The sequence below is a fragment of the Danio rerio genome, chromosome 17 (genome assembly GCF_049306965.1).
Source record: "Danio rerio strain Tuebingen ecotype United States chromosome 17, GRCz12tu, whole genome shotgun sequence".
Lineage (NCBI taxonomy): Eukaryota > Metazoa > Chordata > Actinopteri > Cypriniformes > Danionidae > Danio > Danio rerio.
In genome coordinates this window covers 29,669,175-29,697,173 of record NC_133192.1, presented here as the reverse complement: position 1 = coordinate 29,697,173, position 27,999 = coordinate 29,669,175, and the positions used below count along the sequence as shown (strand labels likewise).

The 27,999-nt window shown below is 38.7% G+C and overlaps 1 protein-coding gene and 1 long non-coding RNA gene across 2 annotated transcripts in view; one reads left to right on the top strand and one right to left on the bottom strand.

Annotated features, from left to right (window-relative positions):
- Window positions 1-2,016: 2,016 nt before the first annotated feature.
- Window positions 2,017-27,999, bottom strand: part of LOC141378581 (uncharacterized) — a 101,233-nt gene continuing 75,250 nt past the window's right edge. Inside the window, exon 4 of the long non-coding RNA XR_012393434.1 lies at window positions 2,017-4,102. This is a non-coding gene — a long non-coding RNA (uncharacterized lncRNA). The remainder of the gene's footprint in view (window positions 4,103-27,999) is intronic.
- Window positions 15,820-27,999, top strand: part of htr1d (5-hydroxytryptamine (serotonin) receptor 1D, G protein-coupled) — a 31,253-nt gene continuing 19,073 nt past the window's right edge. The window contains exon 1 of the mRNA XM_005158780.6: window positions 15,820-16,167. The gene's annotated coding sequence lies outside the window, so the exon portion shown is untranslated. The remainder of the gene's footprint in view (window positions 16,168-27,999) is intronic.

Genomic DNA, 27,999 nt, shown 5'->3' with positions numbered 1-27,999 from the left:
TACTGTTTACAATTTACATGCTACCTATGGGAGACATTATTAGAAGACATGGGATCAGCTTTCACTGCTATGCAGATGATACTCAATTATATATTTCCACTAAACCTGACGAGACGTCTGAACTTTCTAAACTAACTGAGTGTATCAAAGACATCAAAGACTGGATGACCAACAATTTTCTTCTCTTAAACTCAGACAAAACAGAATTATTACTTATTGGGCCTAAATCTTGCACACAGCAGATCTCGCAACTCAATTTACAATTAGAGGGATACAAAGTTAGCTTTAGCTCTACTATAAAAGATCTGGGTGTCATATTAGACAGCAATCTAACTTTTAAAAACCATATATCCCATGTCACAAAAACTGCCTTCTTTCATCTGAGAAATATCGCTAAATTACGAAATATGCTATCCATCTCAGATGCAGAAAAGCTAGTCCATGCTTTTATGACTTCGAGACTGGATTACTGTAATGCTCTATTTGCTGGCTGCCCAGCATCCTCTATTAACAAACTTCAATTAGTGCAAAATGCAGCAGCCAGAGTTCTGACCAGGTCTAGAAAATATGATCATATAACCCCAATTTTATCCTCCTTACACTGGCTGCCTGTTAAATTTCGTATTGAATTTAAAATATTACTTCTCACCTATAAAGCTCTAAATAATCTAGCTCCTGTTTATCTAACCAACCTTCTGTCTCGCTACAAACCAACTCGCTCTTTAAGATCTCAAAATTCAGGGCTTCTGGTAGTACCTAGAATAGCAAAATCAAGTAAAGGAGGTCGAGCCTTCTCTTTCATGGCTCCTACACTCTGGAATAGCCTTCCTGGTAATGTCCGAGGCTCAGACACACTCTCCCAGTTCAAAACTAGATTAAAGACCTATCTGTTTAGTAAAGCATACACTCAGTGCATCACCTAGCAGGTTCCACACTGGCTTCCACATCTTGCTTATATACACTATGAACAGCAGCTACGCTAATTATTCTCTTTATTCTCTATTTTCACCTGGGGATACTCATCCCGAGGTCCTCAGATTAGGCGGAGTCACTGATTGGATCCAAGACCAGCGACGTGATGATCCCAAGGATTCCATATCCGGGACCAGGCCATATCCTGAGCTGCTGCTGCGCTGATGGTCGTGGGGAGTGGAGAACATGAGTCTGATTCCAGCGACGCTCCAGAGACAGACGAGTCTTCATTGAGGCCATCTTCCAGCATAAACCACGGCGAATGAAGTTCTGCACAAGACTTTTGGCCAGCGGAGAAATTAAAATGGTCGTGCCCAACTGAGTCTGGTTCTCTCAAGGTTTTTTTTTCTTCACTCCCATCAGGTGAAGTTTTTTTTCCCTCTCCGCTGTCGCCACTGCCTCGCATGGTTCAGGATTGGTAGAGCTACGCATCGATGAATTTGCTCTTCAGTGTTTGAACTCTCAGTAATGATTAAATCACACTGAACAGAGCTAAACTGAACTGAACTGAACTTAAACACTAAAACCTGAACCACACTGTTCCAATTACTATGACCATTTATGTGAAGCTGCTTTGACACAATCTACATTGTAAAAGCGCTATACAAATAAAGCTGAATTGAATTGAATTGAATTTTATGAAGGACATCAAAGGACAATAAAACAACTGATGACATGTTGATTACCCAAGGACACCAAAACCACATGAAGGTAAAAGGTAATGGTATCGAAAATGTGCTCTTATATGCTCCCTGCAGCACTGAAAGCATTATCATTACTGAACTGACGTCGATGTTTTACATGAACTGATGAGAATATTTATTGACACATTATGAAGCTTTCAGGGAAGTGAAATTAATATTGTAGAATGAATTGCAAAAGTTTTAGGTAGTGTTGTTAGAGTTAATAAAAATTTCAGGTTCTTTCATTTTTGTTTATTTTAAAAATTTATATATATTTTATATTATCATTTATTGATTTTAAATGGTTTTATCAGGGTTGTTCAATTTATAGCAAAATACATGTTATTGTTATACACATATATTTTGAGTTACTTTTGCATCACTTTTCTTTACCTGGCTGAGGTTTGATCTCTTTCAGAACTTGTAGGTGCTTTTTTCACCTTTTTTACAGAGAAGCTTTGCATTTAACAACCACCTATATAACATGCACCAGGGGTCACCAATCTTGGTCCTGGAGGGCCGGAGTCCCTGCAGGGTTTAGCTCCAACTTGCTTCAACACACCTGCCTGGATGTTTCAAGTATACCTAGTAAGACCTTAATTAGCTTGTTCAGGTGTCTTTAATTAGGGTTGGAGCTAAGATCTGCAGGACACCAGTCCACCAGGAACAAGTTTGGTGACCACTGACCTTCAAAAAGTAAAAAAAAAAAAAAAAGTAAGATAAAATTATAGTTTGAGAACTTTCTGAGCCCAGAGCTACATATGCTTCATGTACAGATTAATTAAAGCCTTTAGAGTAATGTGTTTGTTACTTTTGTATGTTTTGTATTATTAGTGAAGTAAATTCACTGTCCATTGTGAAAAAGATTGCAATGAAGCCTAAGAGTACTAACATTAAATCATTTATATTAAGGCAGATTTTAATAGATTTTAGACCTTTAAAATAAACAGTAAATGATAAAAAAAAACATCCCCAAATCAAAGTAAATCTTTATATATTGAATAAATTGCTTCTATTGACCTTAACTGACCTTAACAAACGTATAAATTATTTTCCCAAAGTAAAAAAAAAAAAACTTTCTATATTACAAAACGTTGCTTCTACAGTAGACAGTTGCTGCATCTCCTCAACAATATAAGCATTTTTTCCCCTCTAATTAATTGTTCACCTGTGGAATGTGAACTGATGTCAATCATTTGTTGTTTAGCTGGGAGGTGAAGTGCGGGTGTAGTGCTTTGCATTCACTTTTGTTGTGTTTGTTTTTTTCAGTGTTGTGCTTCTTGCAGTTGTCAACAGTTTTACTTACACATAATACTTAACGACAATCCATTTCTTTTTTTAATGAGTCCAAAATAACAAGAATCCATGGCAAAAATTTAAGTCTCCAGCCTGACATTGTTTCTGTTTCTGACTGTCTGTAGTGATGATGGGCGATTCGCAAATGAATCGTTTGTTCAGGATCTTCTATAGGAACCGGTCAAACCAGTTCAATAACTTGAACTGAGTTGTCCTAAAACGGTTTGCATCTTCGGTAGATACTAACAGACCAGATACATCTCTGTCTCAAAATAAACCAATGTCCTGAGTTATTCAGTTACTAGAACAGTGCACAGACTCATCTGTCATGAAAAAAAGAGACCTGATGATGATGAAGAGTGCGATCCTCACAGCATGCTCTCTCATTAAGTTTGTGATTCCACTTAACTAAGGTAATTTTCATTCTGCAATATATTTTGCAATAGCCAATTAAGGAAGGCAAGAAGTATTTGCAATACAATTTTTTAAAAGTAACTCAAATAATATTACTTATTTTTAAAAGTAATGCTTTACTTTACTTATTACTTTGGAAAAGTAATATTATCACATAGCATGTGTTACTTATAAGCATTACCCCCAACACTGATGAACCGGAAAATATGTTGAAAACTAAATAAAACATTCAACACAGTACTCTTACTTACTTGTAAGCCCTTCACATTCACTTTCCTACTTTAAGTCAGCATGTCAAGCACACCACAAACGGAGAAATTCAGAGAACTTTTTTTTTAACTGACTCATATTCATAGATGCCCTTTAAAGGTCAGAATGAAATAAACTGCTGATGATTATCTCTGTGATGTGCCATACAAAACAACAAAAAACAACTGTAAACACAAAGCCCTGTGGACCTCGGCTGCTGTTCCTTAAGGCGAAGGAGTGCAGGGACTCTGAGCTTAAACTGGCCTTATACTTCAGCTCTGTCAGCGAGATCCACACAATAGAGCCTCATGGGAGAATAGAAAGAGGAATGAATGAGTGGATAAAGCAGCCAGACATCACACGGAAATCAATGAGGCTTCATATTCTCAGAGATGGTCCGATTACCCTGTGGGCTGCCTGTCATGTTTAGGCTTGATGTCCATTGTCCTTTTAGATGCTATCATTAATCTTTTAGTGTTCCTCGGTTCCTTTGAAAGAGCAAAAATAAAGTAAGTGACTCAGAGCCTGGTTAACATTAACTGAACTTTAAACACTCCATGGTATTGAAATCGGATAAAGCCTATGTTGATTCCTTGTACCTGCGCCTTGTGAGATGTGTTGAGTTAAATAAGATTCACGGTACAAACTCATTTCTGAAGCCTTCGAGATTTCTGTGCCAGTTGTGTTTTTTGGAGAAAATCTGACACCTTGGATTAAAGCTGGCGTATGATTTGGGATGGTTCCTGGGAGGATATATAATTAACTTGCTATATAATCAGAGAGTGCATTCTCTTTTGTGGATCATTTCAAATGATGCCTTGATAAGCGGCCACTCAGCTTAAAGAAGGTGTTGATTTTTCTTTTGTTGGGCTCTAAAACGGCTGTAATTAAGAAGACAAGAGCAACATGGCTTGTCATCTCAATAAATTTGACAGGATCATTTTCTGCAACACCTTTTGGGAAAATCTGAAAGGTTTTTGGAACTGAATAATGTTGGACACGAGAGATAAATTTAAGACTGAAAATAATTATATAGCACCACTAAGCAACTCACAATATCCAGCCACCCACCTTCACACACAAACACACACACACACACACACACAGTTTCTAACAGCACTGCACTCCTGCTGGTTAGAATCCTCTCTGAGCTTTGCTTTCTTTAGAGTAGATACTGCAACTCCTGAGAGAGAGACACTCCTGGCATGAAGATTTGTGTGTTGTTGTTGTTGTGTGATGCAAGAGAATGAGAGACAGGGTGAGCGGATCTGTCTGGTGATATACACATCCTGCACACAAACAGAACCAGCATTTCACCTTCAATGCTTCAGGAACAATAACGTGTGGACATGCTTATGCATCTGTCATAAATTTTGGTTTGTTTTTAACATTGATCAGCTTCAACTTTGTCCTGTTAACCTGCTCTGAAGACGTTTGTGCATGTAAATGTGAAAACTACATTCTGCAAGGAAAGTCATTTTCTTTCAACACCCAATCCAGTCAGTAGTTCAGTCTGAAGTAAATTTCTAGTCAGAGCTCGTCAGAAAGGTGAGCTAATGGTTATTTGATTAGACCAGGCATGTTCAGTTATACTGCCCTAGTAGCAAAGAATTCTGGCCCAGATTTGGCATTAAGCTGGGACAGCAGGCATTCATGCGGCACTGGCATACAGCATGCGGGCCAACCATGGCCTGGGTTTGGCAGAGGTGGCACCGTCTATAATGCGGCACACAAGATTTGGGCCAGATGTAAAACGTAGTATTTGGCCCAGATTTAAAAAATTGATTGTGGGCCACGTGAGTTTGGCCAGTCTTGACCCACATTTAAAATACATAAAAATAATTTTTGATTAAATAAATCAATTCTACCAATCAGGTCACTGAGAAAAAACAAGGCCCATAGTGTGCCTAAAGTGCAATGCTTCATGGGTTTATCAATTTAATTGCAATCGTGACACACCAACCTTACTGGCCCAGTTCAGGCCCAGTTATGAGTTATTAACTTGGCTGAGACTTAGCCCAGATATGGTCTGTGTTTGGCCCTTGTCTAGAAGCCAGATTTGGTCCAGTCATGTACCGTAATTCACTGCGGCATGTGGGCCAAGCAAAACCTGATTGTGTGGGCCAGAGCTGCATGGGCCAGAGAAATTTTGCTATGTGGGTGGTGTCATTTCCAGTATTTTTTGCAATTCCTAAAATCTAAGTCAAGTAAAGGTTCACTCAAAAAAATTGAGAAGATTATTTGCTATTGATTTAGGGGAGAGCTTTTTGGATTTGGTAAAATAATTAACAAAGTAATAGGGTTAGACAAACCTTATTCTTTTTACCAATAACACACAAGCCTCTCCTACAAATGAGCCCTGGTATTATGATCGCTGAACCTATGGTTTCTGTGCAGTATTGCCAAAAATGCCAGAATTAAAATGTTACTATTTACCCCACCTGAGGGGCAAGTTGTAACAGACAGAGGGTTATTTGTAACACGTCCTTATAAAGGCAGATTTCACACAATTAATTTAAATAGTTTACTTTAAATAGTAGCATTTCCTCAGTAATTGGCTCGTTTTGTTTGGCTCATTCATTTCTGAATCTATTTGCATTAATATCCATTATTATACAATGCATTTATTTGCATTATTAGCAAAAAATAATAATAATTCTGTAAAAACAATATTTTCTATTAAAAAACATTTTCATTAAAAAAGTTCTCAACATTACACTCTTCTCTTACAAAATTCAACATTTATTTAGTTAGTTTAAGTGGTGTCCAACAGTGTGTGGCTTAATTGTAACAGCCTGTTACTAACCCCGCTGTGTCTGGTTTTTCTCAAAACTGGCTACCATGACTGTGTGTTTTTTACATCTTTCAAAATGGTTCCATCTTTTAGCCTAGAAGACGGTAATCACAACAATATAAGATTTTACGTACATACTTTTATAGATTTTTTTTAAAATATCGACTGTAATAAAAAATACTTTTACACTGCAAAAATGGTTTCACTTGTTTCTCATCCAAATTTCTCAGAAATCTTTCAATAATTGGCAGAAAGACGTCTGCTAACACTATGGTGAAAACCTCAGGAGCATGCCATCGTTAACCACGAGCAAATACCTTAAAACTCTGTGTTACATTAAACCTGCGTTACTTTGTGCCTCGCATTCCCCCACTCACCCTTATGATCAAGATCTAAATGAGTTTTGTTTCATCAGTAGAACAATAAAAAAGATTTTTAGCTGAAATCATGGTTCCTGGTCATTCATAAACTGCAAGTGAACAGCTATCTGCACTGTCAGAAAAAAACACATATAAGAAAAACAAAAGTAATACATGTGGCTTCTGACAATACATTGAGGTCCTATGAAGTGAAACTCCTTTAATAACTGCCTTTACTCCACAGCCTCCGCAAACATTGCTGAGTTTGTTAACTACAGTCTGGCCTGTGACTTAAATTTTTTTTTTTTTTTACATTTTAATGGGGTAAATGCAAGGGGACTTTAAATTTTGAATAAGCCAACTCAGGCCCTTCCAAACTTGCATGTCATTATATACTCACCATGTTTAAAATGGTTTGTCAAGCAATGGTCTTAACTGCCTGATTAAGATATGATCTAAAGTCTCACACCAGACAAAAAAAACACTTTATTAAATTCCATAATTTTTTAAATATGGAACTTTATTATACTTCAGTAATATCACAGGATTTTCTGACGGCACTTGGATTTAAACTGCCTTTTATCTTATTTCATGCATGAACATCTAAATTAATGTTGAAGTCTATTTAACTGATTATATTAATTAAATTACATTATCAATGCTGTAAAAGGACCTTTCATTCATTCATTTATTGATAATGATTATTGATATTTATTTTCTTTTTGGCTTAGTCCCTTTATTAATCAGGGGTTGCCACAGCGAAAAGGAACTGCCAACTTATTCAGCATATGTTTTACGCAGAGATTGCCTTTTCAGCCGCACCCCCTCACTAGGAAACACTCTCATTCATATACACACAATACAGACAATTTAGATTATTCAATTGACCTATAGCGCATGTCTATGGACTTGTGGTGGAAACTAGAGCACTCAGAGGAAACCCACACGAACATAAGGAGAACATGCAATCTCCACACAAAAATGCCAACTGAAATGCCAACTTGAACCAGTGACCTTCATACTGTGAGATGATAGCACTACCCATTGCGACACTGCACCGCCCTGAAAGGAACCGAATGAATTGAAAATAGTCACATTAACCACTCAAATGATGTTTTTTGGTGGTTGAAATACTTGCTGAATATAGTCCATTGTATGAAAATGTGATATAATTTTTTTGACTTAATGTTATACAGTATGTCACATTTTTTACTATCAGTGCATAATTGTATGCTTCTGCATAAAACTGTAACACAAAATTTTCTTGCTATCCGTGCTTGTCACTTAATATGACAGCTGAGAATTTGATTCATTAAAGTGTCTGAGATTTGCTGAAGCTGTGATTCAAGCAAGCTGTTCTGATCTTGCTTTCATGTCATAAGACAGACAATGAGGAAATCTTTTAAAAACAAAACAAACACAAACATCTTGGGCTCAGAGCTCCAAAAGCATTTTACTAATTTTCACATTTACACAAATATTCCCAAAACAATTAATTAGTACTCTCGTCTTCATGCTTAAATAGATCATTTTAGGCTGCATTATCATGAGACATTTTATTTATTCATTTATTTTTGTTCACAATCATTTAAAACAATTTAGCTTAATAAACTAAATCAATACCGTTTAATTTTGGCAAGACCTGGTAAAGGTCTTACATGTAGTTCTTATATGTAAAGGTCTTATAAAGGTTTTGTATGTACTTTATTGTTATGGTGTGGATTGTGATATTCTAATGGAATCTTAAAGCAATTTGTAACCTTTTGATGTGGCTCATTCGCATAAAAATGTAGGATGTAACTACAATGTAAATAATTAAATGTTAATTAATTAAAAAATTAAATTAAATTTTTATAAAATATAATGTTATAACAACGTAATTACAATGTCATTACCTCCAAAATAAAAGTTGGTAATTACATGACTTGATGATGTCAGAGGTCAGAGGAGAATAGACAGACTGGTTCAAGCTGTTAGAAAGTAACAGTAACAGCCTTGTATCAATGGTTCAGGCTGGTGATGGTGGTGTAATGATGTGGGGGAATTTTCTTGGCACACTTTGGGTGTACCAGTCAGTACCTATTGAGCATTGTGTCAACAGCACAGCCTACCTGAGTTTTGTTGCCGACCATGTCCATCCCTGTATGACCACAGTGTACTCATCATCCGATGGCTACTTCCAGGATAACGTGCCATGTCATCAGGGGCAGACTTAACCAGTAAGGGAGGTAAGCAGCCACTTAGGGCCCTGGGAATTTAGGGGGCCCCAACCAATGCCAAGAAGCCTATATTGATCATATAGTCCTTTTCTAAATTTTCTATCATATGTTGTAAAATCGGTGACGCAATGGCGCAGTAGGTTGTACTGTTGCCTTACAGCAAGAATGCCGCTGGTTCGAGCCTCGGCTGGGTCAGTTGCCGTTTCTGTGTGGAGTTTGCATGTTCTCCCAACTCTCGCGTGGATTTCCTCCAGGTGCTCCGGTTTACCCTACAGACCAAAGACATGCGGTACAGCTGAATTTGGTAGGCTAAATTGTCCGTAGTGTATGAATGTGAATGAGTGTGTATGGATGTTTCCCAGAGATGGGTTGCAGTTGGAAGGGCATCTGCTGCGTAAAACATATGCTGGATAAGTTGGCGGTTCATTCCGCTGTGGCAACCCCGGATTAATAAAGAGACTAAGCCGAAAAGAAAATGAATGAATGAATATTGTAAAATCTGTCAATAACCATACAATTTTAATCTTTTTTACTGCTTTTCAAAACCGGGTGGCCCCTATGAATAGTGTAACATTCCTTTCGTACTGCACATGCAAAATTTAAAATCTAATCACAAAAATGGCTTAGTTTGTGAACTTGTTTTTTATTTGTGAATTTATTGTATCTATTTTTACATTAAGAAGATAAAGGTTCTTCTTATAATATATTTTTAACATGACGTTTATTTACAAAAAAATTAAAATAAATAGTTTGAGTGCTTGGGCCCCATCCCTGGAATTGCTTAGGAACCTGAAATCACTAAGTGCACCCCTGCATGTCATAAAGCACGAATCATCTCAGACTAGCATCTTGAATGTGTTGATGAGTTTACTGTACTCAAATGTTCTTCACACTAACCAGACCTTAATCCAATAGAGCACCTTTGGGATGTCGCGGAACAGGAGATTCGCATCATGGATGTGCAGCTGACAAATCTGCAGCAACTGTGTGATGCTATTATGTCAATATGGCCGAAATTTTTTGAGGAATATTTCCAGTACCTTCATGAATCTATGCAACGAAGGATTAAGACAGTCCTGATGGCAAAATTAGGTCCAACCCGGTTCAAGTAAGGTGTACCTAATAAAGTGTATATCATTATTATTATAGTTATTTATGAGTCTTTCACAGTAGCGCTTCTAATAGATCAGAGTTCGGTTTGTTTGAATAATGTGAAGATGTACCCGTGGGTACATTTTATACAAACTCTGCAGTGTTATGCTTCTGTTGTAAATGCAACCATAAAAATCATGGAAGTGAGCCGCTAAAGTTGATATTTCAGTTGGTTAAAATGTGCATTTATGCATTTGCTTGCTTTCTGACTCTTTTCTTGTTTGTTTGAAGCACTGAACTACCCTGCCACTATATACACATCTCCATTTTAAAACATGGCTTGCAGTAGCCTTTTCTAACTTATGTAAAGTATTGTTTTGAGAGCAGAAAGCAGCACAAAAGACCTGCATCATCTTTGTGAGTGTGAGTGGGACTGCGTTACCTAACTGAACAACCCACTATCAGTTCACTCAGGACTTGTGTCTGTACAAGTGTTTTTTTATGAAGGTAAATTAAATGTTTTTTGTTTTAGTTCGTATTCACATTCTGTACTTTATTAATCATTGTTCCAAAATGCATTAGTAGGGATTAACTCAGTTGTCTTTAGTCTAATCTGCACTCCAAAGATGAATCATGGCCCAGCATTAAATTGGCAAAGAATCCGTTGTGTGGTGATTGAATGACATAGACATATCTATCTAGCACAGACAGCCAGCAAAGATTGAGTGGAGTGGATCCAAATATTCTGTCCAATTCAATCAAAACACAGCTAATACAGGCACCTATTCATTGTCACACTCACATACACACAAAGCACCCTATGTCATTATAGTCACGATGAGATCTGTCTATAATTACAATGATGTGTGACAGGCGCATAGGCTGCATTACTCTTTTCCTCTTCAGATATTGCAAATGAACTCTGTTGATGCTCGGCAGATTTTCTTATGCCGTATGCCGCACATGTTTGCTAACCTAAATGGCAATTTATCCTCAGAATGAGTTGTGTTAAATCGCTCAAGGCTGGGCATTATACACAGCGGTTCTGGGTTTTTGTCACACATTTCTGTTTGATTTATAGACCGGTGTCACACGCTCAACCACATAGAGCTTTCTTTTCCTCTCAGTGAAAATAAGATCATGCAGGGTTTTCAATGTTATCGTTGGACTGATAATGATTCCTGGCAGTATGACACCTTCCCAAACCAATTTGTGGGTTTCCACTCTAAGGTGGCTCATCATTCTTTAGGAAAACAGCCTGTCAGAGGTGAGTCGGGTTTGCTTGGGATGATCAAATTCTGATTCATGTTGCTGATTCATGTAGCATGAATTATCTTAATTAAATGACCTGCTTAAAGATTGAATGTTTATGACTTAAGATCATGTTCAAATGATAAAAACCGCATATTTAATAACTGAATTCAGCTTAAGTTATAAAACATTACATAACAACAACAGTCTTAAAAAATGGCTTTGAGGGTTCAACAAAATTGGTTAAGTTGAATTTGTCTTAATTTCTTTAGCACTATTAAAATGTCAATTGTGTCTAAGCAGCTCAACATAGATGAGGAAATGAATATTAAAAGCATAACAATGTTTCAAATGAACATTAAAGGAATATTTTGATTTCATAAATAGTTTTTTTAAGTGGATAAACATTCTTTAGATTATGAAAATGTTCTTCACACTAAGAAATTCGTAAATTTAGGTTTAGTTTACCCTAAAAGAAAAAAGGTCTGCTATTAATTACTCACTCACTCTCATGTCTTTCCAAAACAGTCCTTCTTTCATCTCCGGAACTGTCACAACCAGCGATCGCTCCCCAGAGGATCGCTGGTTCTCACACGAACTCAGGACTTCATTTTCGCATTCCCCAGGACTACACATTCATACATGCACTGCTCCCAAACACGCACGCCTGCTCACTCATGTATCCTGATTGCAAGCACCAGCTGAGCCTTGTTCAGAGACTGATTACATCCCATTCATAAGCCACTCTCTCACGCCACCAGTTGGCCGAGTCTTGTTTCCCTGTGTACATTACAACGCGTTTCCCTGTCTTGTTTCTCCGTGTTTCGATCTTAGCCTTGTACCCTTGTTTTCCTGTTTAGCCGCCTGCCTTTCGACCTTTAGCCTGTTTTACGTTTATGATTCTGGACTGCCTGTATATACCTGTTTGCACCTGATGACCATTGCTTGCCTGACGTTTGAATAAACTGCATAGTGGATCTTACCTCTTGTGGTCTCCTGTCACTCCACCCCAGTTGTGGTAACAGAAGACTCGGCCAGAACATGGATCCAGCGGGTGTTCAAATCATGCGTCTCCGTCATGAAGTCCGGTCAATAGAGGAGTACGTGGAGGACTTTATTAATCTGGCCCACCGTACCACCCTGAGTGAGGTATGCCTCATGATTTTCTTTCATGGCGGACTGTCTGAGCCCCTATACTCCAACATACCCCTGTACGGACCCCAGTGGTCTTTGGTGAACTAAATTGATCTAGCCCTGCAGATGAGTGGATCTTCCTTCACCATAGGAGAGGTGGACGAAAATCCAAATAATCTTTTGCGGGGGGGGCTGTAGAGAGCAAGACCCGCTGGCTACGGGGCTTGCGACCCATTGTCCACAGCTAGCTCACAAGATGGCCGCTCCCAGTCAGCCAGCTCACAAGATGGCTTCCAGTTCAAAGTCTGTTCCTGCTCCTGAAAGGCCATCTCCAGAGCTGCCATTCCCTCCAGTGCTGCCAGATCCTCCAGAGCTACCAGACCCTCCAGTGCTGCCAGAACCTCCAGTGCTGCCAGACCCTCCAGTGCTGTCAGACCGTCCAGTGCTGCCAGACCCTCCAGTGCTGCCAGAACCTCCAGTGCTGCCAGACCCTCCAGTGCTGTCAGACCGTCCAGTGCTGCCAGACCGTCCTGTGCTGCCAGACCGTCCTGTGCTGCCAGACCGTCCTGTGCTGCCAGACCGTCCTGTGCTGCCAGACCGTCCTGTGCTGCCAGACCGTCCAGAGCTGCCAGATCGTCCAGTGCTGCCAGATCCTCTAGAGCTGCCACCGCCAGAGCTGCCACCGCCAGAGCTGCCACCACCAGAGCTGCCAACGCCAGAGCTGCCACCGCCAGAGCTGCCAGAGCCGACGCCGCAGCCAACGCTTCAGCCAGAGCCGACGCCACCGCCACGCCTCAGCCAGAGCCGACGCCAGCGCCTCAGCCAGAGCCGCCGCCGCCTGAGCTTCCAGAGTGGTCGCCGCCGCCGTCTGAGCTTCCCGAGTGGTCGCCGCCGCTGCCTGAGCTTCCCGAGTGGTCGCCGCCATCGCCTGAGCTTCCCGAGTGGTCACCGCCGCCGCCTGAGCTTCCCGAGTGGTCGCCGCCGCCGCCTGAGCTTCCCGGGTGGTCGCTGCCTGAGCTTCCCGAACAGCTACAGCTCCTCGCCCTGTCGGCGCCATCCAGACAGCTCACCCAGCCGGCGTCATCCAGACTCCCAGCCCTGCCGGCTCCTCGCAGGACTCCAGGTCCTTCGCGGCCACGCGATCCAGGACCACTGCAGCTCCACTCTCCGGGTCTTCCGCAGCTCCATTCTCCAGGCCCTCCGCAGCTCCACGCCTCAGGTACGCCCCAGCTGCATGGTCCTGGCCCTCCATCCCTCCCCCTGTTATGCCTCCGCTCCGCCTCCCGCCTGAACAGTAAGTGGAGTGTCTGGAATCCACTCCTAGAGGGGGGGGCTATGTCACAACCAGCGATCGCTCCCCAGAGGATCGCTGGTTCTCACACGAACTCAGGACTTCATTTCCGCATTCCCCAGGACTACACATTCATACATGCACTGCTCCCAAACACGCACGCCTGCTCACTCATGTATCCTGATTGCAAGCACCAGCTGAGCCTTGTTCACAGACTGATTACATCCCATTCATAAGCCACTCTCTCACGCCACCAGTTGGCCGAGTCTTGTTTCCCTGTGTACATTACAACGCGTTTCCCTGTCTTGTTTCTCCGTGTTTCGATCTTAGCCTTGTACCCTTGTTTTCCTGTTTAGCCGCCTGCCTTTCGACCTTTAGCCTGTTTTACGTTTATGATTCTGGACTGCCTGTATATACCTGTTTGCACCTGATGACCATTGCTTGCCTGACGTTTGAATAAACTGCATAGTGGATCTTACCTCTTGTGGTCTCCTGTCACTCCACCCCAGTCGTGGTTACAGGAACACAAATTAAGATATTTTAGATAAAATCAAAATGCTTCCTCACTCTCCATACAGCAACGATACAGAGATTCAAAGTCCAGAAAAGAAACCAAAAACATTGTCAAAACATTTTATGTCACTTCATGGTTCAGATGAATGAAGGTCTCTGGATATTGGAATTACATGAGGGTGAGTAATCAATAATTTTATCTTTGGGTGAATTAACCCTTTAAACGTCAGTGTGACAGAATGTATGATTGGTCATCATAACCACACTTTTTGATGCACCATAAACATTGCCTAAATGTTTTAAATAAAGAAATGTGATAAAAACGTAATTTTTCAAAATACAAATGTATTACGTCTTATTTCATTAGATTAATTATATTTTTAAATTGAAATGGAGGGAGGGAGGGCCGGTGTCCCTGCAGGGTTTAGTTCCAACTTGCCTCAACACACCTGCCTGTATGTTTCAAGTATACCTAGTAAGACCTTGATTAGCTTGTTCATGTGTGTTTGATTAGGGTTGGAGCTAAAATCAGCTGGACATCGGCCCTCAAGGAACATGTTTGGTGACCACTGTGTTAAACAAAGAAACTGGCCAGCGCCTCAGTCAGAATTTGGCCATTTATATAATATTAAATTAAAACATGTATGTCGTATGTTTTCTTGCACAGCTGGATGTTAAGCCCATGAAAAATAAATGTTTGCATTGGCCAAAACTGATTAGCTGAAGTTACGCTGATGCAACAGCCAACAGATGAGTCTGCTTGACCTCTTCGATGAGTTATTTTCACAATTTATGATGGTTCATGTATTGGCTCATGAATGGGACAAATTCTGTACCTTTGTCAGTGGGAGGTGGGTCTTTCGAACCACCCAAACCCTCCCTGGCTACAGGCCTGTTATATAAATATTATATTAATGTAATCATACATCAAAACATACAGTAATAGCATAAGTATATTCATACATTCATTTTTCCTTTAGCTTAGTCCCTTTATTCATTAGTGGTCACCACAGCGGAATGAACCACCAACCATTCTGGCATATGTTTTATACAGTAGATGCACTTCCAGCTGCAACCCAGTCCTGGGAAACACTCATACACTCTCACATACACACACTAATTTAGTTTTTTATTTAATTCACATATACCGCATGTCTATGGACTGTGGGGGGAAGCAGAGCACCCGGAGGAAACCACGCGAACACGGGGTTAACATGCAAACTCCACACGTGATGGAAACGCCAACTGGTCCAGCCGGGACTCGAACCATCAACCTTCTTGCTGTTCTTTTCAGTGGTCACTCGTTGCACCAGATTTAAAGAGCGCAACGTTTACAACTAGATCAGGTGATTACATTGTTAGAAAGAAGCGCTTTTAAAGAAAAAAAAACTTGTTGACATTTCGTTTATTGACAGACATTTAAGCAGCGCTGCAGCAGGACTTCGGATAGTGTGTGTGTTTGTGTGTGTGTGTGTGTGTGTGTGAGAGAGAGAGAGAGAGAGAGCGAGAGAGAGAGAGAGAGAGAGAGAGAGAGAGAGAGCATGATGATGAAAGAGAGAGCAGAGAAGACCGCCGGACGAAACGGGACAGTGTACTATTGCGTAGGCTACTCGTCGCTTTGCACTAAAAGAGAAATATTTATTTTCTTCTCAGGTGTTGAGCACATTCTTTCTCCGCTTTTTATAACGATATACGCTGTAAAGTGTCTTTCCACATGGCTTAGGAGTCTCCTGTAACTATGCGCGATTTTTAACCACACACATCGTGCTGGATAAGGCGCATCGCAGTTTGTCTGACCTTTACCATTTAAAGGTAACACTTATTTTGGATACTCGACTTGATGACTTCGATTTGAAGACTCGCTCGTGATGAAATGATGGAATTCTGCAACTTAAGTTTGGTAAGTTTCTGAAACACCTGACTATCAGTCGGTGCGATGTGTGCTCGGAATACAGACTTTGGAGATTAATTTATTGACTTATTGGCGATTCATTCAATTATTTTGAAGACTACTTTGTAGATGCTCAGCCGAGGTTTATGCGTGTCAGTAGGTCAGTTAAAACCTTTATTGAATTATTCGTTAACAAAAACTGTAATATGATTAGCTTTTGTTTTGAGTAAAAGCTGAACACTATTAACATAATTACCTGAGTTATTTTTTCCTCTATGTCATTAACGATGTTGACTAAACAGCTGTTAGGTGGTTTATAGCTGGGGTAAGATAGCCTATTCATTAATTAGTCTATGCTGATTTGTTGCTGGTCCAAGAATGTCTGTCAGCTTACTACCAGTTAATGACCATCTTAATCCAGGTATATACAGGTAGGAGCTAAAATTGATTTGTCTCGGATATGAGAGCATGCCCAATTAGTATTTTAAATTCCTTACAAATTAAGCTTTTAAAGGTATGAGATAAACAACATGATATATGAAATAACATCTCTAAATAAAACATAGACACTTTGTGGATTCCTAGCTGAAAAACAGACAATTTTACTTGTTTAAGATGTATTTTAACAGGGTTAAAAGTTAAATCTCAGAGCATAAAATCAAACCCTGTTTCTTGTCCTCTGTTTTCTTGTCTAACACTCCACTCTATGTTTTTAATGAAGGAATCCTACAGTGGTTTTCATTAACAACATTAATTACCCTTGGTGTGGTGTGATGTTCAATTCATTAGTGGGAGTTTTTCTATGTCTGCCTAGCACACTGCCTGACATGGTTGACCGTTGTTAAAGGTCATGGCCATCATCGGCGTGAATGTGTCGTTGAGTTTTGCAGTCTATCAGAAAGCATAAACTCTCACAGGCACTGTGATGAAAACAGAAAGAGCGCTACTGGTCATACGAATGCAATGGTGTTCAATCACATATGCGTAATTGCTCTTTTCTCCTCTCTCACGTTTTCTCACCTCTTTTCTACCGCTTTGTCACCCTCCCTTTTCTGTCTCTCATGCGAGCACACCACACACACAGCACGCCTGCAGTGTGTGAGATGGACAGATAGCTGGTGTGAAAGGGAAGCATATGTGCTGGCTCTTTGGATGCTCAGTGTGAATCGTCAGCAGATAGCTGTGACCTCTCCAAGCAAATCCTATCCCAAGTGACCAGTATAAGGTTGGCCTGATGTGCAAAAATGGGTCAAACAAATGCATATGGGCATTCTGAAACATGACGTACTGCAAGACTGATCCAGCAGTAAATACACAGGCATATATTATCGTGGCATACAATATGCAACTTCATATTTCTGTATGCCATTAAAATAAAATAATCCACTGTTCCTTAAGACTTGGAATGGAAAAGTTGAATTTTGAAGACAGCTCTCTAGACAATGTATACAAAAAAAATATATATGTTTCCCTTGTGATATCACATGCCACTGTCTATCCAAATGAATCGAATTACTCAAAAGATCAAGGCAAATTTAATTGCTCATGTCAAGACACCTTTAAAGTTCTGCTTGTAGATTAAAAAAATATATTTTATTAACATGACTGGTTGATGTTAGGTGAACTGCAGCAAGCATCACTTCAGTGGCAGATATACTTACAGTGAAGTTCTTTGTCATTGTAGATAATCAAAACACCTCACACAAAATAAGCTACTGAGAATAAGAACTGAAAAGCTTCTTGTCATATGAAGGTACCAAATAAATAGAATATTGGAAAATAAAACTTAATTAGAAGAAATGAATAATTAGAAGAGATTAGAGTTAGGTTAAGCTCAACCCTGTCTTGAAAAAAACAGAAACATAGTTGTCTATTACATGTAAGATTCAGTAAGCTTTAAAATAAATATGTTGTAATGAAAATGCCATGAGGGCAGTCATGTCAAGCTGAAACAGTTGCAAATTTTACATGGAGTGTTGCTTATCATCATTGTCAGTTCCAAAGCAGTGGTCCAATCAGAAGTGAGGCAAGTGTCGCGAGCTTCTGTTTACAGTAGTGAGTTGACATGACAACTGTTTTGTTTGACGTGAACATGGTGAAAGATGTGTTTAAAAAAACATTCTGAGCTCTGCAAATTACATTTTTAGACACAGTGACGAATCCTGTGTAAATTGATTGTTTTTCTTCCTCACGACATTGACTGGCACATCTGGACGGAGTGTATTCAGCATCAGCGTATATAAACATAACCGCAACGCCTGTAACATGACAGTTCGGAACAAATACATGTATCTCACTTTTCTCTCAGTGAAAAAATGGCAGTGGAGAGAAAACCAACAGCACTTAAGGGCTTACTTACACTAGGCTATCCAAATTGTGCTTGGGCGTGTTTCCCGGTTCGTTTGACAAGTCTGAGTGCTCAGAATTGGGCCCAGGCAAGGTTCAGTTGGCCGGCCGTGGCCCAGTTAGAAGAAGTGTTGGTGCGGTAAGCTTTTAATGTGAGTGCAAAGTGTGCCTGAGCACAAAATTGAAGACGCGACATCACTTTTGAGGGACTGTTCCATGTAGATTTATCAATCAATCTTAATTTTTGATGATCGCGAAGTGTCACAAACCTCTCACTGCACATCAGCTGCACCTTCAGAAAACCTCCTAATACTTGCAGCACAAGGATTTTTACGCTGCATTTGCACTGCAGATCTTGATGGTCAATTCCTATTTTGTAACTGTATCTGATTTTTTTGATGACCTGCTTACATCATCTTTTAAAAATGACTCGTATCCGATTCTCTGCATTTACACTGCACACGGCAAAGGCACAATGACCAGGAAAAAAAAGAGCGGGTGCTGACTAACAGCTGATTATAAAAAAGCGCCCTATTCTCTGTTACTGTATTTAATCTATTTGCAGGGTTTCATTTAAAAATATATCTTTTTGACAAGTTGTTTTACTGTAGTTTAAGACAGAAAAGTTCTCTTTTGACCATCGTCTTTTAATCTAGGCCTTTTTAAATCAGCAGGCATCTTAATGTAATCTCCATGGCATGATTTATACACATGATGTATGCAATAGTTTCATATTAGTTTATCGTCTGCGTGGCGGATCTTGCTCTCTCCTTCGCTCTCTCTCTTATTAACATGCTTAAATACCCGTGTATGAGATTTAAGGTTTGCGACTTTGCTGAAGTCTGTTCTGAAATGAAAGCGCCAGTCTGAGGTCAATCACTATGGTTTTTAATGATGTGCGACTCATTGACAGGTAAAAATCTAATGCTTACACTGCAGACATGAGGGCACGCATCCAATTCATATCGGATAAATTTCCACAAATGAAAAAGGCTTGAATCTGATTTGAGTAAATTATAATCCATGTGATTTTTCTTTTTTACACGTACAAGGGCCATATACGATCTGTGCCACATGAGAGAAAAAAATCGGAATTGAGTCACTTGAACCATGCAGTGTAGATAACTTTTATGATCACTTATGAGCGTCAAAAGTGATGGATCTGTTGGGTGAATTTTTTGACTGCATCCCAAACAACTTAAAAAATAGTACAAAACGATATAACTAAAGCAATGTTCACTGTGCTGAGCGAGAGCGCTTCTCTTCTGTTAAACTGAACAGTCGCATCATCAATGACGTAAGCGTGCTCTGGCTCAGAAGGTAAAGATGCAGTGTGAGTGCAGGCTGTCGGGGAAGAGGGGAGGAGGGACAATCGAGCTTCAGCACAGTTCAAGGCAACTGTACCTAGTGAGAGTACACCCTAAGAGAGCATCTGATCTTATGTCATCATGTTGACAGACAGATATGATCCTTTTTACACAACAATACAGTAGTGTTTTGAGACTAAATACACTGTCTATGTGCGACTATATGGAATTAATCCTTTAGTTAGCATGACCCACTGATATTGTGGTAAAGAACATTATCTTAAACCTTATTAACATTCATTTCATGTATCACAAAGCTGAAGAAATGATTTCAGGAGCTTGCATAAACATCATATCCTTTTGATTATTCCCTGCAAATACGTAACAAGTTCTTTTTATAAAAAATCTGGCATTTATAGATAACCTAAAAAGCAAGAAAGGTCTAATTTTTTACATTACACATTGGAATCCATGTACAAACAAGCCAGTTTTCTCTTGCTCTCTATTACCTAGCGCTTTCAGGTTTTACAGTCCATGTGGTGAAATTTGGTCCAAAGAATGTAGGTAAAACCTGATCTCTTCAATATAGATATTCTCTACGGATGGGTTTCTTTCTTCATTTATATGAAATCAACGTAAGACACAAATTACATTAAGATTAAAAGCAGAGGTTTGGGAAGGGGAGGAGAGCACAGTATTTTTTTCTCCCACACCATCACAGGAGTATGTGTCTCTCTGTATTGGCTCACAAGTGCTGGAATGTGGCATTTGTGTAACCGTGGCAACATCTCTGGAGAATCAAAGCAAATCAGGACTTCACTTTAGTAGATAACTAGCCATAGCAGGTAGATGGGAATTTAAAATAAACGTGTTCATTTCACAGTCGTTATGGTTTATATTTAGCGTTTCTATTTGGGTTTTATGGTAAGTGTTATTTCTGTAGTATTTATATCGATTGTGTATTTTAGGGGTTGCTTTGAACATTCATAAAAGTACCGTTAAATCAAGCCTGATGTGAATTTTGTTCATGCATTAAGAATAAATGCATGGGCTAAACTGGAGAATAAGACTATTAGGTGCCAGCATGTAATATTTTAGGCTATTTCTTTTCCAGTCTTAAAATTCTTGGATTGAGATGGTTGAAAGCGTGTTCCCCGAACAAATAGTTGGCATTGTTATTTGCATGTGTGGTTTGTTTGCTAGCTTTGTGTAGATTAATCAATAATTTAATTCATTTATTCATTAATTTTCTTTTCAGCTTAGTCCCTTTATTAATCTGGGGTCGCCACAGTGGAATGAACCGCCAACTTATACAGCACATGTTTTATGCAGCGGATGCCCTTCCAGCTGCAACCCATCTCTGGGAAACATACACACACACAACCGGAGCACTCGGAGGAAACCCACACGAAAGCAGGGAGAACATGCAAACTCCACACAGAAATGCCAACTGACCCAGCCAAGGCTCAAACCTGCGACCTTCTTGCTGTAAGGCGACAGCACTACCTACTGCGCCACTGCGTCGCCCTAATCAATAATTTAAAGAAGTTAAATAAACTGTAAGAGACTATATGTATAATATCCTCAAGATATACAGTGCTCACTATAATTCATAGATATATACACTAGATTTCACATAATACTAGCGCCGCCATTATTGTACAGTGCTCTCAAGACAAATGTCATTTAACCGCACTAGTCAAGGCTAAAGCTAATGTGAAGATGCTGGACTTTAGCACTGTGTACGGGTGTAGTCACGAGCAAACAAAGAAAACAAAGCATAAAGGCATTACATTTTATAGGTAAGATTCCGTTTTTTACGTTTTTATAAGTTACGAACTTTTGTGCTAAACAAGTATTGATGATAATACAGTCTCTTACTGCACTGACCATAAGGAAAGTAGCACCAACTCACACTATACTAGGCTTATGCTAGTTTGGTTGAATAAAAACGAGTCATTCATAATGGAGATTCATTCACAAGCGGATCGCTCCCTCTGTTAGAATGAGAAGTGAAAGCTGGAGAGGGGGTGTGTTTTAGGATACAGATTAGATCAAATTTAACAGGGAGAGAGGATAATACATTTCCATGCACACAAACACACACTCTTTGTCTGCAATGCCCGTGCCCTCACTTATCCATCAAAGTAAAATGTAATTTAAAAAAATATTTGCATACTGGGGAAACTCTCTATCATAGATATATGTATATATATATGTATATATCTATGACTCTGGATGGCCAGTCCTCCCCTGCACCTTGGTCCCACATTCATTTCAAAGGAGCTCTACCCTGTACTAAAATGGCAACTCTATTGATGCAACAATAGCGTAGGCGACATCTAATGTAAATATCTATGAGCATTATTGAGTACAGCCCATTTTGAAAATGAGTATTTTATCCATTTCTCAGTGAATATAGGCAATGTATTTTGATGCATTTAAACAAAACTGATTTTTTTAAACAGATATGTTTATTTTAGTCGCCAAACCTATTTAGAAATTGAAAGACAATACAATTAAATTTAAGCAAAATATTGCAGAAAAAATTACAACCTACAAAATTTAAACAAAATTTTTCTTTTTTTTTTTTTGCTTCTCTTGATTTTTCCTCTTTTTTAAATTTGTGTTTAATATTTTTCTATAACATAAATTTGGGTGTACTAGTTTTTGGACCACTATCGTAGGGTTATTTTGTTAGATAAGCTCCAGATAGGGCTTCAGTACTGACTATTCTAATGTATATGCACAAATATAATATTGTATAGCTTCCTGTTAAAAAATGAATTTAAAAGATAGATTTCTGAGGGGTGTACTTATATATGCTGAGCATTGTATAAAGCTGGGCATTCTTAAACCATAAGTGAAACACTATAAAAAATAAAAAATAAACTAATCTGTCTCAATCTATTTTTTGTAATTCATCACCAGTTTAAATCAAAGCTTTGTGTCTTAGCTGAGATAATGCTAGAGTCCTACTTAACAAATTCAAAACAAAATAAACAGAAAATGTGTGTATGTGTATGTGTGTGTGTGACAGAGAGAGAGAGAGAGAGAGAGATTGTTCGCATAATCCTATTGAGATAATCTTAATCTGGGATTGTTTTAGAGGAAGAGTGTACAGATGAGGGATAATATTACCTCACAAAATTCAACAAATGAATCTCTGTCTGTCTTTTGGACACATTTAGCCTCAAAGCGTTACCATTTCTCATTTGCCATAAGCATGTAATCTTATAAATGTGAACTTTAAATGACTCTACTTCTGACTTTTCACATCTCTTTTCCATAGGACTCACTGATATTTGAGTATGTGATTTGTTCTCTCTCTCTCTCTCTCTCTCTCTCTCTCTCTCTCTCTCTCTCTCTCTGTCTGTCTGTCTGTCTGTCAGCTGTATTTTCTAATTGTTTTCCCCCAGTGTATGAGTTCATTACTCTGTAATGGATGATTACATAATATCTATAACTACCTCCAGATCATTAGCATTTACTGCCTCTCTGTTCTATTTTCGTCCAGTCATTACAGTCAGTTTCTACCCATGAGACAAATATGGCATAAAAACGTTTTTTAAAAGTCTGCCTGACAGCTCTGAGAGAGTTGATGTGATAGTTGATGTGTTCTGCTGAAGTTCCTCCATCTTTCTACATGAGGCATTTGAAGTACATTCCAAGTTTGAACATGCTTGACTCAATTTATATTCCTAAAAAAGAAAATCATCCGAAAATGTCAAATTGACTACATCTGTGGGCTTCTTAAAGATCTCTACAGAAACAAGTACTGTATTAGTTATTAAAAATTTAGTCATGAGGCGTCACGGTGGCGCAGTGGGTAGAGCGATCGCCTCACAGCAAGAAAGTCGCAGATTTTTCCACCGGCTGGCTCAATTGGCATTTTTGTGTGAAGTTTACATGTTCTCCCTGTGTTCCCGTGGATTTCCTCCGGGTGCTTTGGTTTCCCCCAAAAGGCCAAATTGACCGTAGTGTATGTGTGTGTATGGAGGTTTCCCAGTGATGGTTTGCAGCTGGAAGGGCATGCGCTGCATAAAACATATGCCGGATAAGTTGGCGGTTCATTATGCTGTGGTTACCCTGTTAAAAGGGACTAAGTCAAAAAGAAAATAATTGAATGAAAATTCTGTCGGGCGAAGCAGTGGCGCAGTAGGTAGTGCTGTCGCCTCACAGCAAGAAGGTCGCTGGGTTGCTGGTTCGAGCCTTGGCTCAGTTGGCGTTTCTGTGTGGAGTTTGCGTGTTCTCCCTGTGTTCGCGTAGGTTTCTTCCGGGTGCTCCGGTTTCCCCCACAGTCCAAAGACATGTGGTACAGGTGAACTGGGTAGGCTAAATTGTCCGTAGTGTATGAGTGTGTGTGTGAATGTGTGTGTGTGGATGTTTCCCAGGGATGGGTTGCGGCTGGAAAGGCATCCGCTGCGTAAAAACTTGCTGGATAAGTTGGCGGTTCATTCCGCTGTGGTGACCTTGGATTAATAAAGGGATTAAGCCGATAAGAAAATATATGTATGAATGAAAATTCTGTCATTATATAGTATAGACACATTCAAATTGTAGCCATATAAGCATTTATTAAAGAAAACCTAATAATAACTAAAAAATGTATGAGTTGGATGTGAGAGTGTACTCTCAATTGGTGTTAGATTTGATGGCTTTATTATAATTATAAATGTGGAAAATAATAAATGTGTTTTGAGATTGAAAATTGGGTCTTAAGGGTCCAAATTTACAGCTGGTAATATATGTATAGGATAATAAGACATCCTTACTTCATTAAAGGCACACAGAAAATGCTTGATTCAGCCAGAGTTTTGGGAAAATATGGACAAACCTAACCTTCTTAAAATATTTTAAACTGGGTTTAATAAATTAAGCACAAAAATTATATTAAATATGTTGTATAGTGGGGCGACACAGTGGCTCAGTGGTTAGCACTGTCGCCTCACAGCAAGATGGTTGCTGGTTCGAGTCCCAGCTGGTCAGTTGGCATTTCTGAGTGAAGATTGTATGTTCTTCCTGTCTTCGCATGGGTTTCCTCCAAGTGCTCCAGTATACAGGTCAAAGACATGCTGTATAGGTAAATTGAATAAGCTAAATTGTCCATAGTGTTTGTGTGCGAATGAGTATGTACAGTATGGATCTTTCCCAGTACTGGTATGCAGCTGGAAAGGCATCCGCTGAGTAAAACATATGCTGGAATAGTTGGTGGTTTATTCCGCTGTGGCGACCACTGATGAATAAGGGACTAAGGAAATGCATCTGTTCTTGCTAATACTTTTTGAAACTGAATGGCTTCCATGAAGTAAATGTGATGTGTTATATTATATGTTATATATGTGATATATGCACACTAAAAATGCTAGAGTAATCAAATATTAACTCAATAACTTAAATTTGGTTAAAATTTGGAATATAAATTTAATAATAATAAAAATTAAGTCAAAGGTTGTTTTTTTGTTTGTTTAAAAAGAAAACTTACCTTACAGTAGTAAAAAGTAGAACCTAATCCCTTTTCTTTAAATACATTGTTTGAGTTATATTTTAAGCTGCATAAACATTGTGAATATTATTACATGTGGTTCTTAAGTTAAAATAAATTATGAATAAAAAAACACAGTGAACTTATTATACAGCCATTAAAAGGAGAATTTAACTAAAACTTAAAATAGACCCGAGGGACTACATAATTAATTTCTTAGGTGCACATTTTATTTCATTTACAAATGAGCAGAAATGAATTAGTCATACATTAATTTAATCTGTGATTTAATCTTGTTTGAGTCTGAAATCTAGGTGAAATCCTTCAGCATCAGCACAGTCTGTGAGTAATATGTAAAGTGCTGAAGCTGTTATATGTGAGGTTTATCGCAGGCTTTCATTGTGCTTTCAGCAATCTCACTTTTTAAGGAATTACAAACAATCGCCTCTTTTTCTTTAACTCACAAGCCAGCACTTACAAGTATTCACAAGTACATGTTCACTTACACACATAATGGCACATGCATAGTGCTAAGCATCAAGGGTTGCTCCACTTTACTGTTCAGGCTCAGAATGAAATATAAAACACCTCTGCTTTAGCAAGGTCCTCTTCAGTTCCAGTCCTCTTTCAACACATCTGATGCAACTTAAAAATGCTTTGCGCAAGATGGATTTCTTTGAAGATTTTTTTTTGATGTTGCAGAACGTGTGCCTGTTATATATAGAAAAAGTCTGGTCTTAAAGAAAAGATTATTACCCTTTAAATTGTTCTGTCCATCACTCCCTTGCAGGATAGAAATAATAGGACATCACATTAAAGTAACAGCTAAAAGGTTTTTTAAACCGAAGGTCAGACTGTTGTAGAGCAAGAAAAACGAAGATTTGGAATTTTTCCTAAAGAGTATCTCCACCACCAATGCTGTTCTGGATTTGAACTTTGAAGAACAATCTTGACCTTCAGAAGTGGCTTAAATTAAACTGTGCTCAAGTCCAGCTCAGTGCATTTAAGAAAAAGACAAGTGATCTTATTATCTGATTCAGCAGGTTCAGGTTCAGTGCCGGCCAAGCTTTCGGCAGCAATGATTGAACGCTGTTCTTCTCAACTATTAAAAATTCATCACTTTCCAGGTTCCATCATGTCACTGCAGTCTCTGTGTTCGGTAGAGCCTGACGTGATGGAGGAGCTCAACATGTTCATCTCGTTTTCTGAGGTGTCTCTGTGTTTCACAGCTCCTTGGCTAAGAAATGCTTTCCATTATTTTTTTTTAAATGTTGTCTCTTGGAGAAGTCAGTGGTTGTTTTTTACACATACTTTGAAGACTGTAACGTGGTTGTGAAACATGCTTCTAAGAAAAAATGCTATGAGTTCATCTGATAAGTCAGTTACCTTGTTATGATATCTGTTTTGAATTTCCTTCCTGCAGACAACACAGATTATCTTTTCACCTCAGTTTACTTGATTTACTCAGTTGATTTACTCGATCAGCGATTAATTGAAAAGTAATCAAAATCGACATTTTGAACCTATAACCGTGACCCCACTCTGTTAAGGCTAATTTATTATATTATGATTTATACTTACTATATTATTCTGATTTTATACTTCTGCCAAGCACACACATATTGTCCAGCGTAGTCTTCAAACCACGTACCTCTATTAAAAAATTAACTACAGTACATGTCACAATGATGCCTAGCGCAAGCTTTGCCATTGGTCGGTTTGGTAACGGTGACGAGGGTGGGTAGAGCAGAGAGTCGCATTTTAGGCAATGTGTGTTTTCAGTTGTTCAGGGTTGATGTTCAATAAATAATCATCGATAGTAGATATTGGTGATTACTTCAATTATTTCAAAATCAAGCATTGCATTCAAAAATCTCTCACTTGTAAAATGTGAGCTTATGTATTGTACAAAACTTGTCAGTACGCTACAGTATGAGGGTAAAAACATAAAATAAATAAATTAAATAATCGTTCAATAATTGTAAAAAAAAAATTTAATTAATCAGTTTGGTTCTTGAGTTAGGAGCGGTGTAAAGAAATTAAAAAAACTAAACTTAATTTTTAAATCAACTTTTAATGTGCTTAATTCATTCTTAATCTGATATGGTTGACTGTTAAAGAAAGTAGAGTTCTGTCAGGTGAGGAAACTCATGAAACTGTATTTTTTTATCATATCAGTTTTTTTATTGATTTTGCAACACAAAAATAATTAATGCTCATATCCACTATTTTTATCTGCCATCATCTGACTCGAATTCAAAAGAGTTGCACTTTTTTTAAGTTTATTTTTATGTAAATATTGTATATATAATGCATATTTACAGTGTACTATACCTAGGGTAATGGGATATATAAGTAACTACATGAGTTAAGATCAGATTCAGTGGTTAGAATTAAGACTAGGGATGGAACTTAATCATTAAAGCTGCAATATGTCAATTTGACACCCAGTGGTTGAACTAGGTACTGCATTCCTGGATCAAAAAAGATGGCCATATTGAGGACTAACAGGAGCCATTGAGTCTGACTGTCAAGCATAAAGACTGATTTAAGTCGTGTTCTATTTCCCATAATAAAAGGAGTTTTTGTACTGACCAAGATCTCGAATTTATATATTAAATCGGCTTCTATTTCTTAAAGCTGAACAACAGAAAACTGACAATGTTCACCTCATGGACACCTCATGCTTTATTCAGTGTTGAA